This window comes from Orcinus orca, chromosome 21 (genome assembly GCF_937001465.1).
Source record: "Orcinus orca chromosome 21, mOrcOrc1.1, whole genome shotgun sequence".
NCBI classification, from domain to species: domain Eukaryota; kingdom Metazoa; phylum Chordata; class Mammalia; order Artiodactyla; family Delphinidae; genus Orcinus; species Orcinus orca.
In genome coordinates this window covers 31592318-31605911 of record NC_064579.1, presented here as the reverse complement: position 1 = coordinate 31605911, position 13594 = coordinate 31592318, and positions in this window count along the sequence as shown.

Genomic DNA, 13594 nt, shown 5'->3' with positions numbered 1-13594 from the left:
AATAAGTATGTTAAAAGTTAATTTCTGCTTGTTTTTGTTTGTTTGTTTTTAGTATCTTCAAAATCTGTTATTCTCTGTGATATATTTACTTTAAGGAAACATGGATTATTAAGTACTGACAAAGTCTGAGCAGAAAAAAAATTCTTTATACTAAAGAAAAGAGAGAAAAAACATAATTTTAAATAAATTCCAAATTTTGAGGTTCATAGTATTGGCTTTTTTAGGCAATGCAATTCGTATTTACCATTTCTTATATTTGAGATATTAGAAAATTTCAAAGAAATCACTACATTTTTTTTTTTTTACTTGGCTCTTGCCAAATATTATTGTTGTATGGACAAGGCTTTGTAAAATGAAATGATTTAAGTTGATTTATATGTGTACAATATATATTTTTCCCATGACTCCAAATTCAGGTGAGACTGTAAACCCCTTGGATTGTGCATAAATGTTCAGGCATTGCTGCTTAAAATTTTTAGAAAGATAAAAATTATTTAGTCTTTTATGAAAGCATTGTCCATCAGGTTGCATTTAGAATGGTACAGAAAATTCATGAGAGTAACAATTCATGTGTCTGTCAGTCAGACTAAAATGGATACATTAGATTTCATAGAGAATCAAAATGAAACAATTGCCCTGCTGATTGTAGGACAAATCAGTGAAGCCTCTTACAACATCTGCTGGAAGTTGTTAAGTGTTTGCTGATATGAAGCCTGCCTTCTATTCCCTGCCATCACTCAGAGAAGTCCTGACCAGTTTAAAAATCAGTGTTCACAGATGCACATAAATCACCAGAGATTAGTGTTATATTTTCAAAAAGCTGACTTTTTCTCTTGTGCCTCTGAAAGTTTAGCAAATTATTTAATATTCATTTTCAGATTCAGAAGTTGATTAAATTATTCTGAAGATCTTAAGATAATCAACCAGAATTTGTCACCCAACTTAATATGTAAAGATAATAGTGATATTTACATTTTCTTAGCAATCAATAGTTTTCTTGATTCCTCGCTTTACATTGTAAAATTGAAACACTACTGGAATATAAGGAGAAAAGTGTGAGATGCAGGGCATCATCTTTATTGAAGATTTCCATGTGGTTGGCTTTGGCAAAAGGGTTAAGAATGACCAGTAGGATTTCAGCCCTTCTAACTTCACTTTTTATCCTCTCTGGTCTTTAAATTTAGCTCTATTTCATTTCTATAGTAGCGCTTATTCCATCAGCTAGCAGAAACAGACATTTTTAAGAAAGTTATAAAAGTTCTCTTTTAGATTTACATGTCCTAATAAACATATGTTAACAATAATATCTACCTTAGAATGTAGGACTAATTTAGTTATCTATAAAATATACTGAGAACAGTGTCGAGACATATTAAGAAATACATAAATATTTTCTATCATCATCATTACCCTCATTATTATTATGAGAAGAGTTATTTGATTCACAAAAGTGTATTATAGACATCTACTTTGCTTCAGGAATTTAAAAAAAGACTCTGAAATATTTTCAAAATAATACAATAGCTTATTACCCAGTAGTATAACCTAAAATGTGATTCCTGAGTGTTCTGAGCCCTTGCAGTTTGACTCTTTTCCTCAGTGGAATCATCAGAGGATGCCCTTAAAAATTCTCTAGATTACAGCTACCTTTTCCTTTGGACCTAAATTATCAGTATCCCTATTAATGATAGTTAAGATTAATCCCCTTGCTCATCAAGGTAACTCTTGCTGTTGCCTGCTAGTTCAGTAAAAACCTTATCTTCCTATTGAAGCAACCAATATGTGTATACCAGTGAAGTATTTCTTACTAGGAAAGCAAAAATTCTAAGCCAGATAATCCCAGTAGGCCAGGGAAGGGGGAGAAGGAAAAGCAGATTTTTTTGTTTTTGTTTTTTCAGTTGAATCATCACATGTAATAGTGAAAGATATGACTGCTTTTTCCATCTATTTTTGTTCTTTTCTTTTTGTTTTTGTTTTTATTTTTTAAAACTCTACGTTCTAACTGAAGGAGAGGAAACTCCATCATGCATTGCTAGTGTATCCCTAGAGCTACTCAGCTAACGTCTACATATATTATCAGCTGACAGGCTTCATTACTAAATTTTCAATATGTCACTTCATATTGTAAGGACTGTGGTTCTAATGTGAGGGGCAGTATGATAAGTCCAATGAAGGAGGTGGGTTTTGTAAAAATGTATTTATCATGTAAATAAAAACACTTTTGAAGAGTCTAGGAGAGAAATGAGGATAATATTAATAGGTTTACCACAAAAATTGGTCTAATCCAGGACCACTTCAGACAATCCTGGATTTAAAGTCTTCCCACCAATGAATGCCATGGACCTCAACCTATCATATTAAATATATGTTCATACATTGAATTATTTGCATAAAATCATTGCCATTACTAGGTTTCTCATGATGTGATATAAGGCATTAAGCAAGTCCAAGTATGCTTGGACTAACAGTAGGTAGAAGAAAGAAATCCGTATCCCAAATAATCAAGAGTAAACCTTGCTTCTCCAGATGTAATCAACCTTCCATGATGTGTCTGCTTTGCTGTGAGACAGCACAGCAGTGTGGAGATCTAGAAATCCTTTTAGCTTTATTTCCATTCAGTGGAAAATGTTCAGATCAGCACAAGTGTGTTTTTTGTGGCTTAAAGATTAAAGAACGACGTCTCTTCATTCATTTTGGAAACAGTTATTTTACATACCCTAGAACACTAGATCAACAGAAATTTTACTGAAATGACAGACACATCTGTCATTTTATGGATTTAATTTTATGGAATTAATCCCCTACTTTATGCCCCAAATAATTCTTAACAGTATATACTATACCAGATATCCTGTGTTCTCTAAGTACTATCAGTAGGGAGATGTAAGGAATTTATGCTGTAATGTCCCATGCGGTGTTGGACGTTTAAGGCCCTTTTATTCTCATTTTTGTCTTAGAGCCAAAGGGTGACTAAAACCCAGTGTGATAGAATGAACATATGCTGTTATCTCTGCCTTCAGCTTCTGGTATTCTCTAACTATCGGAGTGAGAGGGGAAAACCCCCACATTTGACAGTTTAGGTGGTACTTATCAAATCGTAGGGCTCTATTGATTTGCTCAAGTGAGGAGTACACGTCAGGTAAAATCTCCGAATTTGAAGTTTCCAATTAATGAACATGTTAAACCACTATCTTTCTCCCAAAACCATGTGACTTCTTTTGAGAACAACCAGGAAACCTTATTTTATGTCTTTGTGGTGACACTAATCTCTGTGATTCCCCAAGTGAAATAGTATTGCCTTTGGTTGAGTATTTTGGGAGAAAGATGTTTCAATTTGGTCCCTCATGCTCAAATGATCATATAAGGATTAGAGCAAATATGAGAATTCTGCCAAATGCTATTACAAATATATGTTTAAAAACCAGAAAAATAATTTTAGGTAGGATTAAAAGACTCACTAAGAGAAATATTTATCACTTGACAAAGAAAGCTTCACTCTCAGCAGTGGACCCCAGAGGTGTTCAGTTTGCCCAGAATTCATGAAGAGCTCAGAGCCAGTTTTGAATATTTTCTGTAATGTTATTTGCAAGATTTTTTTGGTGTCCTAGTACATATTTACTCTGTAAAAGTAGCAGCAATTATATTTGAGGAATTCTAGGAACAAGAATTATGGAACATACCTGCGATGTTTTATGAAATACTTTCTGAGACTTTGCTGTCCTGGGAATCCTGAGGTCCCAATTGAAATCAGAAAAGCCCATTTAACTGAAGTATCTCCCTACAGTGAACAATGAATCTACAGCGACCAGGTTCATTATGGGGAATTCATTATGGTGGCCATAGACAAGACCATGGACTTTGTTCAGTAGATTTCTTAATGACTTGGTGAATGAATTGACCTCTGTGTCCATTCAGAGGACATTGTTTGGGTGCAGTGAGTGTCTTACACCTGATAAATCTACTCAAAAATTTTATTTCTCTGTGTTCTTAAAGTCTATTTACTACATTTTAATCAGGGATTTCTGGGATTTCAAATTTAGTCTTCATGGCCCACTACTGAATCCAAATATATCATCTAATCAAGAAGAGTGATTATAAACACTCCCATCTGCTTGACCTAGCACACCGAGTACAGAATATCTGGCAAACGCACTCATATTCATAAATTCAAGCCAACCAAAATTATGTTCAACCTTAATTTTTTACAGCCTTCAGAAGCCATTCACAGATTTTCTTCTCCTGATTTTATTCTAAATAATGAAATTTAGAACAACTTTAGAGTCATTAAGTACTTACATGTAGGTCTTCTGCTCCCAGGTTTGACTTGGTAATTCATCCACAGAGCATGATCTAATCTGGTACAGTCTGGAGAAAAGGGGGAGACTTGCATAATATTTCTTTCTTCTTGCAAGATTTTTCTTTCAGGAGAGGTTGCTAATGGATCTTCAGAAGGGAGAGGAAGAAATGATCCTACTAGCAAGGGAGACTCTTCATTATAAGATAATGTTCATGACAAAGTGATATTGGTTTTTTTTCAGCATCTAGAACAGGATGTAGAATGTAATAAACTCTCAAAAGAGATTTGTTGAATGAATGCATGAATTCAAACCTTCAAATTTGACCCCCATTCTCTTTTTCAATCAATTCCCAAATGTTACATAGAAAATCTAAAAGGTTATGAGTTCAAGTGTTATTTAAATTTGGCAATAGAGGATTTGAAATTTGATTTTTTTAATCAGTTTTCTTAGCTGTGTGGCTGAAAAAGATAAGAATGTACTTTAGCATCATTATAGAATTATGGAATTTAGCCCAATCAGAGAACATAGAAATGTGAAGTTTGCATCCTTTTTATTTAAGCAGAGTATTTGAAAGGATCAGCCTTCCTCTATAGTATTTGAAATAATAAAGTAGAAATACTGAATTTTCTACTGTGGCAGTGACAGTTTATTCCTGAGGTCTTTAACTCATTTCTCCATTCAGCACAAAGGGATTGGTGAGAATCCATCACAGCAGTGACACAGCAGTGAATAAAGAGATATCTTTATCCTATGGAAGTAACAGTTTAATAAAATGAGACAAGCAATAAGCAAATTGAGTGAATATATGGCACATCTAATGAAGATGGATGCTATGCGAAGGAAAAAAAATAGTTTATAGGAGGATAGGGGGTGCTGGGAGAGGACATGGGTTGCTACTTTATATTTTCTGCCCTTTCCTACATTTTTCCAGGTGATGAAAGGGGATCATTTGATGAATTGTTTTGTAACTGCACTCCTTGAACTGACATAAAGCCATCCCTTGTCCTTAACTGGATCTTCACTGCTTTAAGTCCCACCAGTCCAGATGGCTTCTCCCACATGTACCCAGATAGCCTACTCTTTGTGTATAATCAGTACATGCACCAGTTGCTCTGTCATTCAGGTTTTGGTGTTGAGTGTGAAGGCAAAAAACAAAACAAAACAATAAACAAACTGCAAAACTGAAGTAGGAAAATAAAATTATTAGAAACTGGTGTTAAGATCAATGGAAGCTCAAGATTGTTAGAGAAATAAAAATGTAATTACACAGTCACAGGGATGATACCCAAAATAGTAACACAGAATCAGTCCTCTCATGGCACAGATACACTGCAGTTTCTACCAAAATTCCACAGTTGTTGGATACTAGATGCTGGTACCCAAACTGTTACCACATCTACCTTTATAAATTATTGCCACTCCCACAGCGCTTGCCAAAACTTATATCATCGGATTTTGTTTAAATGATGGGGATGTGTTTATCTCATTTATTGAAATTATGATGCAATTATGACCTAGTCTCAAGGAAGATAAAAATTGCTGACTCTCTTGGTAGGTTTTGATCAGAGGATAGATCTAACCTAGATATTTCAATCAGAACGTTATAAATACAGAGGTTTGGAGGCTTACCACAGTGTTTGAGTGGAGGATGAATGCCAGGAAAGCTGTCACTAGAAATGCAGGAATTGTAGGAAAACAGCACTAATGATCACAGCTCCCTGATGCAAGAAATGACACATTCACTAAAGAAGAGCCATATGCTTCTAGAAAAATATCTCATTGACTATCTGATGGTCACAAATTTTCTTTTTATTTTTTAGCAACTTTATTAAGGTATAATTGATATATAAACAACTGTACCTATTGTCTGTAATTTGACGAGTTTGAAACATATGTACACATGATACCATCACCATAATCAAGGTAATAGACATATTCAACATATCGCAAAGTTCCCTTGTGTCTCTTTGGGGATTTGTTTGTTTGTTTGTTTTTGTGGTAATAATGCTTAACGTGAGATCTGCCCTCTTAACAAATTCTGAAGTGCGCAATACCGTATTTTAACCATAGGCACCGTGCTGTACAGCAGCTCTCTAGAACTCACTTATCTGGCATGGCTACAACTTTGAGGTCAGGCCTGATTAGTACTTGGATGGGAGGCCATGAACTTTCCGTCACTGCCAAAGCAGTAACAGCTTCTGCCTCTATTTTGGTTTATAAATTTCAAGCAAGTGATTCTTGTTGGTAAACTCTAACTCAGAGGTTTGCTGTAAGTGAACTTAGAGAATGTTGTTCTAAAGTTTCCAGACATTTTGATGAGGAGAGAACATAGAAAGGGGCTGGGACTGGAACACAGATGGCAAGACTCTATCCCGTGCATTCACTTCATCAGCCTTCCTGAAGCTAATCACAGGCATATGTACTCATACAACATTTTTTAAGGTAAAAAAAAAAACAAACAAAAGTAATTATGTAATCACTGTTATGAATAAGAGCAGAAAGAGGAACTCTAAGAATTTAGAGGAATATTATTAGAACATGAGAAATGAAAAATAAACTGGTAGATCTCAGAAAAGAAATGAAAGAAAATAAAGAACCATTACAGTATTTATGTGAATATGAAAGCAGTACAAAAGGACATAGCACTGTTAATATAATAAATTAAGAAACATAAAAGGCACAATCAAAAATAGTGAGAGAAAGGAAATGAAAATTAACAAAGGGTTAAATAAATTCTGAGTGAAATAATTGAAATAGAAGGCAGGGAAGAAAATCTAACTTCTGCCTAATTGGTGTCCTTGAGGACAGAATTAAAACAATAGATTTAGAAAAGAGAGAATATTGAATACAGAAAAAATATTCCAGAAATTAAAAATAATTTTTACACATATGAATTAAAAGGGCATATGTTTTCCAAGGAGATAAAGGAGATTTGGCATACAATAATCAACACAAAGACACAGCTGGTAAAGGTACTGAAATTTTGTAATATAAATAAACAAATCTTAAAGCAGAGAGGCAAACAATTATAGTAATTTCTAATGGAAAATTTATATCCTACTTACCCTTACTATACCCATTGGCAGAAAATAGTGACACAATGAGATGTTTCTCCAAGACATTTTGTAGTAAACAAACTATCGTTCCCCCAAAAAAGAAAAGGTAGCTGAAAACTGTTGGATCAAGTAAGAATTAGTTCCCATAAGCCCTTCTTTTAGAAAGTACTAAATACTGATATTCAAGCAAGCAAGAAATTAGTCAAGCGATTTTGCCAAAATCTTGGAGGTGACTAGCGACCATTGACTATTACAAAATAATAAAAGTAATACCAAAATAAATACGGTCACAAGCAAGGGTATTAATGATATAAAACTGGCATATGTAGAAATGATGTAAAAATATGTGAATAAAAGTATATGCAGAAAACTACAAAACAGTGATGCTAAGTGTTAGTGACGATCTAAATAAATGAAGAAGTAAATCATGTATATGAATTGGAAGACTTGATATTCTTAAGATGTTGATTCTTCCCAGTTGTATCCATAGAATCAACATAACACACATCAAAATCTCAGCAAGCTATCTTGTGGATATCAATAAACTGATTCTAAATTTTATATGAAAAGTATAAAAATCTAGAATATCCAGCACAGTTCTGAAAAAGTAGAGGAATATTGGTGGACTCACATTATCCGATTTCAAAACTTACCGTAGAGGCCACTTTAATTAAGATAACATGACATTGGCAAAAGAAACGGTATGTAGATCATTGGAACTGACTAGAGAGCCCAGAAATAGATCTACACTAATGTAGTCAACTGATGCTTGACAAAAACCAAATTTCCAAAAAAGGAAATTAAGGAAGCGATTTCATTTTCAATAGCATTCAAAGTCCTAAATTAACCTACGGAAATCAGTGGCCTTTTCATATAAAAGCCACAGAGAAAATATATCAAAAAGTTCCATTTACAATGGCCGAAACTGTGTTAAAGCCTCTAGATATAACACAAAATGAGCTTGATTTACGTGAAGAAATATTTAAAATATTACTCCAAGACCCAAAGTGGCATAAATAAATATAATGCATAGCAGGTTCTACATAGTAATATTCAAAATGATAAGAATGCCATTTCTCTGTGTGTTCTTCCATAGTATAATGAAATCCCCCCAAGAATGAAAGTAATATTTTGTGGGAAGGAGACGAAACAATGAATCTGGTTTTAAAGGTCACATGAAAAAATAAATCAGCATGATCAGCTAAGAGCTTTCTAAAAAAATAGAGTATAGTGGAAAGACAGAAGGGGTTAACCCTATCAGGTATTAAAGCACAATGTAGAAATGCATAGATCAAAGTCAAAATTCTAGAAATAGCCTTCACACAATTCTGGAATCTACTATATGAATTATGGTACATTTAAAAACCAGTGGGAAGAAAAGATGGATGATTACACAAACTGGTGGGGAAACTGGAATGCCAGGTGGTTGGGGGGAGCCATATATTTTTTACTAGAGGCAATATTTAGCTTCTTGGAAAAAAATCTCTACCAAAAAAAATCTTTACCTATAATCTATATAGGTAAAACTTGTATATGTTATACTTACGTATGTTATATTTTATGTACTTACATATGTTATGTTTTATATTTTGTGTAAGTTCAAAGCATTTGAACCATATACCATATTACATTTGCCCCAAGAACTAGAACTATTTTAACGTTGGGACAAAGATGTAACCCTATATTTGCAGCATCAGATACGGAGCAAACTTGCGTGATCTGATGTTTGGATAGTTTTTTTTTCTTTCATTTTCTACTCTATAAATTTATCAGTCAGGTTGTTTGTATAATTTCTGTTTTGGTTGTAAAAAAATGTAGTAGAAGAAGGAATATATGACTTCTATTTGCAAGGTCTTTTTCAGAAGTAGAATTTGATGATGTGGAGAACTTACTTGTAATAAATAATCTTATTGAATATGTTAGTCACTATATTTTCTCTCCCTTATATTGATTTGCAATAAATATTGATTTGCAAAGTTTGGAACATTGAATGTGCTACATAAATATATTGATTGGGCAAATGAGATTTATATACCCCTGAATCTTCAAACAATCTATGAAATAATTATAATAGTGGTTTTCCTCATTAAACTGTACTTCAACATAGTGTCACTTATTTCTTTCTGTACATTATCTATACATTAAATTTGGACTTGATTAAATAATATATTATAAACAATAAAAGCTAATTACAACAGTTTAATAATTAAAACTGCATGATAAAATTAAACAAAAAAAATGTGTTTCACACGCTAAATTCAGTAAGTGGTTGTTTAAAAAATGCATAGAAATCAATGATCTTCTCACATAGAAGCAAACACCAGTAGCCTCTAAGGCCCAGATATATCAATGAATTGAATCAGGAGCAAACTCATCTGCTTCTAACTAATCTTTACATGGGATTCCTCAGTATATGCTCCGAGGTTCTTAAATGGTTTGGCTGTAAAAGAAGATTTGCAAATTATCATATTGCTAAAGAAATAGAAATTTGAAATCTAAGCCATTTTTCCTTTAACAAAAGAACCCTTGCAACATCTTCATGAAACCTTTAAGGATTCACAAGCTGAAGGCTGGCGAATGCTGCACTAAACTAAGTAACTACCAGTGTTTTGTTCACCATTGTGTTTCTAGAGCTTAGCCTAGAGGATTGAATAAACGCATAAAGAATACACGATTACTGAAGTAGGAAATAAGGGAAAGAAACTTCCCCAGCATGACTTGACACACAATAAGCTCCAATTACTTTCAAATTAAATGGCCTAATAAACATTAAGTTGTCCTAAGTAGAATTTTACTATCAGTTATATAACCTTAAATATTAACATGTTCCTAATGATTCTCTTTATAGGTTCTAAATTCTCAGGGTAGTAATGAAGCAAATGATGCACTAAACTTTGAAGAAATTTGCTGAATGGCATAAAGCTTGTGCGTGAGAGTAGCAGAACTGAGACCCAAGTTTTCATAATGTATTTTAATCATTTTTATAAATTTTAATGACAGTTATTAAACAGATATTTTGAAAAATAAATACATTTTATATAGACACAGCTTACACTATTTCAAAGTTTCAGTTCGTATCTACTTTTATTATTTTCCTTTTCATTATCTCTTCTTTTCTGCTTCCTTTTCTCAAGCTATATATCAAAACAATTAAAGTTAAAATGCATACCAATATAGTAGCACATTTCTCCCAAACATTGATTCATAATATTGATTATGTTTCAAAGTCTTCATACTTTAAGGAATCAAAAAGTAGAAAAGGAGTTTTGTTTTTTTTTCTGTATCCCCAGTTGTGTTGCATGATGGATATAGTGTCATACTTTATCGATTGATGAAGGCCTTAACAAAAACTTATATTATGCTTTGATAATATGTATTTTAAATAATTAACCTGAAATTATATATTACATGTCTTTAAGTTATTTACTGAACATTGTTTATGTTTGAGTAAAATGTGCTCTCTATACTTTATAACACAGAGACTATTCCAAAGAGAAAGAAGTGGGATATCGATACCTCTGTTAAAAAGCTAATTTTCAGAAGTAGCGTGAACTAATGCCTAAAATACTTTCAAATAGGATTCTGTATTTTTCTACTGGGATTTTCTTAATACATGTGGCATGATCTTTATAAATAACAAAAATATCTGAAAGAAATTTCCAGAACTTGAGCATGAGAGAATGAGTCAATTAATGACAAGTAAAGGAAATAAAAGGTTATAAAACAACTTCCAAATTGTTCATAAAATTTCTTCACTTTTCTTTTTTATAATTAAAAAACTGGATATTGTCCCTAATAGAATTACAAGTCCAAAATCAATGGAAATGTTGATAGATCTCACAATTAGGCCAACTGAAATAGTAATTTCAGCTGCAAGCCTTAATGATGGCCCTTAATTTTTCAAATACATATTGCTTTAAAATATATTAAATTGTACAAGTTTATCAGTGTTAGAAAAACAGTTGCCCATGTAAGATTAGACTATGGCCCACAAGCAAATCTATTATAATTGACAGTTAAAAATGCACTAATTTTCTTTAATCTTTGCATAACATTTCTGTTCTTCAATACTGAAGGAACTAATTCTGTTTATTTTATAAAAGTAACTATAATTTGCACATGGTTTTCATGAGGAAACAGTAATATACTGTATTTTGTAAACCGTGCCAACCACATACTATCTGGTGAATTCATTCTCCTTTCATGCTCTGGTCGTGCACATATTCATCCATTTAGTAGACTATATTAAAGATATGACTATTTTAAGTGTTCACATATTTAAAATGTGAATAGGTAACCACAACATTTCAAATCAGTAAGGAATTCATATCTAAAATATGCAAGAAATTCTTCCAAATAACATGAAAAATATAATTATCTGTAATCAGATAAATGCAAGTTTTAAAATGTGTTTTCATCAGCAGTGTATGAGTGGTCTATTTTCTCTGCATCCTCACCAGCATTTCATGGTGTTACTGTTTATTTTTCAGCTGTTCTGACAGTTAAGTAGTGACACTCAAAGTAGTCTCAATTAGCATTTTCCTTAAACTAATGACGTTTAACATCTTTTCATGTATTTGTTTGCTATCCATATAGCTGCTTAGGTAAAATATCTCTTCCTCAGTAGTGTTTTGTTGTATCCAGTATATAAATTTTGTATACAGTTTGTGAAATTTACATCTAAGTGTTTTTATTTTTAAGAAATTACAGATGAAATTGTATTTTTCATTTCAGTTTCCACATGTTGATTGCTAGTATATAGAAATATACTTATATTTTGTATGTTGATCTTATATTCTATGAACTTGCTGAACTCACTTATTAATTCTAAGAGAGTTTCTTAGAGATCCCTAGAGTTTTTCTAAGCAGAAAATACTGTTATCTGAAAATAGGAACAGTTTATTTCTTCCTTCCTAGTATACATGTCTTTTGTTTCTTTTCTTCCCCTTATTGCACTGACTAGACTTTGAGTATTATGTTGAGTAGCAGAGATGAGAGTGGAAAATTATGCCTTGTTTCTGATTTTATAAGGAAGCATTCAGTCTTTCACCAAGCATAATGGGAATTCTGGGGTTTTGTAGATTTTCTTTATAAGTTGGGGAAATTCCCCTCTTCCTAGTTTCTGAAAAGTTATGAATGGGTATTGGATTTTGTTGAACATACATTTCTGCATAAATTAATATGATCACATATTTTTCTTCTAACGCTGTTATCGTGGATTGTGATAACTAATTTTCAAATATTGAATCAGGCTTGTATACATTTGATCATGATATATAATTATTTTCAAATATTTTGAATTCGACTTAATATTTTGTTTGAAAAAATTTACACTATATTAATGAAGGATATTGGCCGATAATTTGCATCCTTCCTTTCCTCCTCCCTCTCTCCTTCCCTCCCTCCCTCCCTCCCTCTCTCCCTTCCTCCCTCCCTCCCTCCATCCATCTCTCTCTCTCTTAAATTATTTTCTTTTTGGTACTGCCTTTGTCTGGCTTTTGTGTCACTGTGATGCAGGCTTCAGAGAATGAGTTGAGTGGTGTTCACTTCATTTTTTCTCGAAGAGAATCTGTAGAATTGATGTTAATTCTTCTTTAAATATTTGATAGAATTCTCCAAAGAAAGCATCAAGACCTGACAATTTATTTTTCCAGAGGTGTCAAAGTATGAGTTCAGTGTCTTTAGTAGTTAAGGGGTTATTGAAATTATTTATTTCATATTTAATGTTTGTTGAAGTAGTTCTTACTTTCTGACTAAATCAAAGTGTGAAATTTGTGTGTGTAGCACTGTTTATAGTATTACCTTATTATCCTTCTGGTGTCTGCAGAGTCTGTAATCATATCTCGTTTCATTCCTAATATTAATAGTATGTCTTCTCTTTTTTTCCCCCTTAGGTGTCTTGCTAGAATTTTGAAAATTTTATTAATCTTTTCAAAGAACCAGCTCTTGTTCTATTAATTTTCTTCTTAGTTTTTCTTTTCAGGTTTCATTGCAGTCTCTGCTCTTATTTTTATTTTTTCCTTCTACTTCACTTTGATTTTTGTTCTACTTACTCTAGTTTCTTCTGATAGAAATTTAAATTATTTATTTGAGACCTTTCCTCTTTGCTAATATAAGCATTTATAGCCATGCATTTCCAATTCAATACTGATTTAGTTGTGTTCCACATATTTTAATATATTGAAATTTTCATTTTCATTCAGTTTATTTTTAAAATTTCTCTCAATGCTTTTCTTTAAC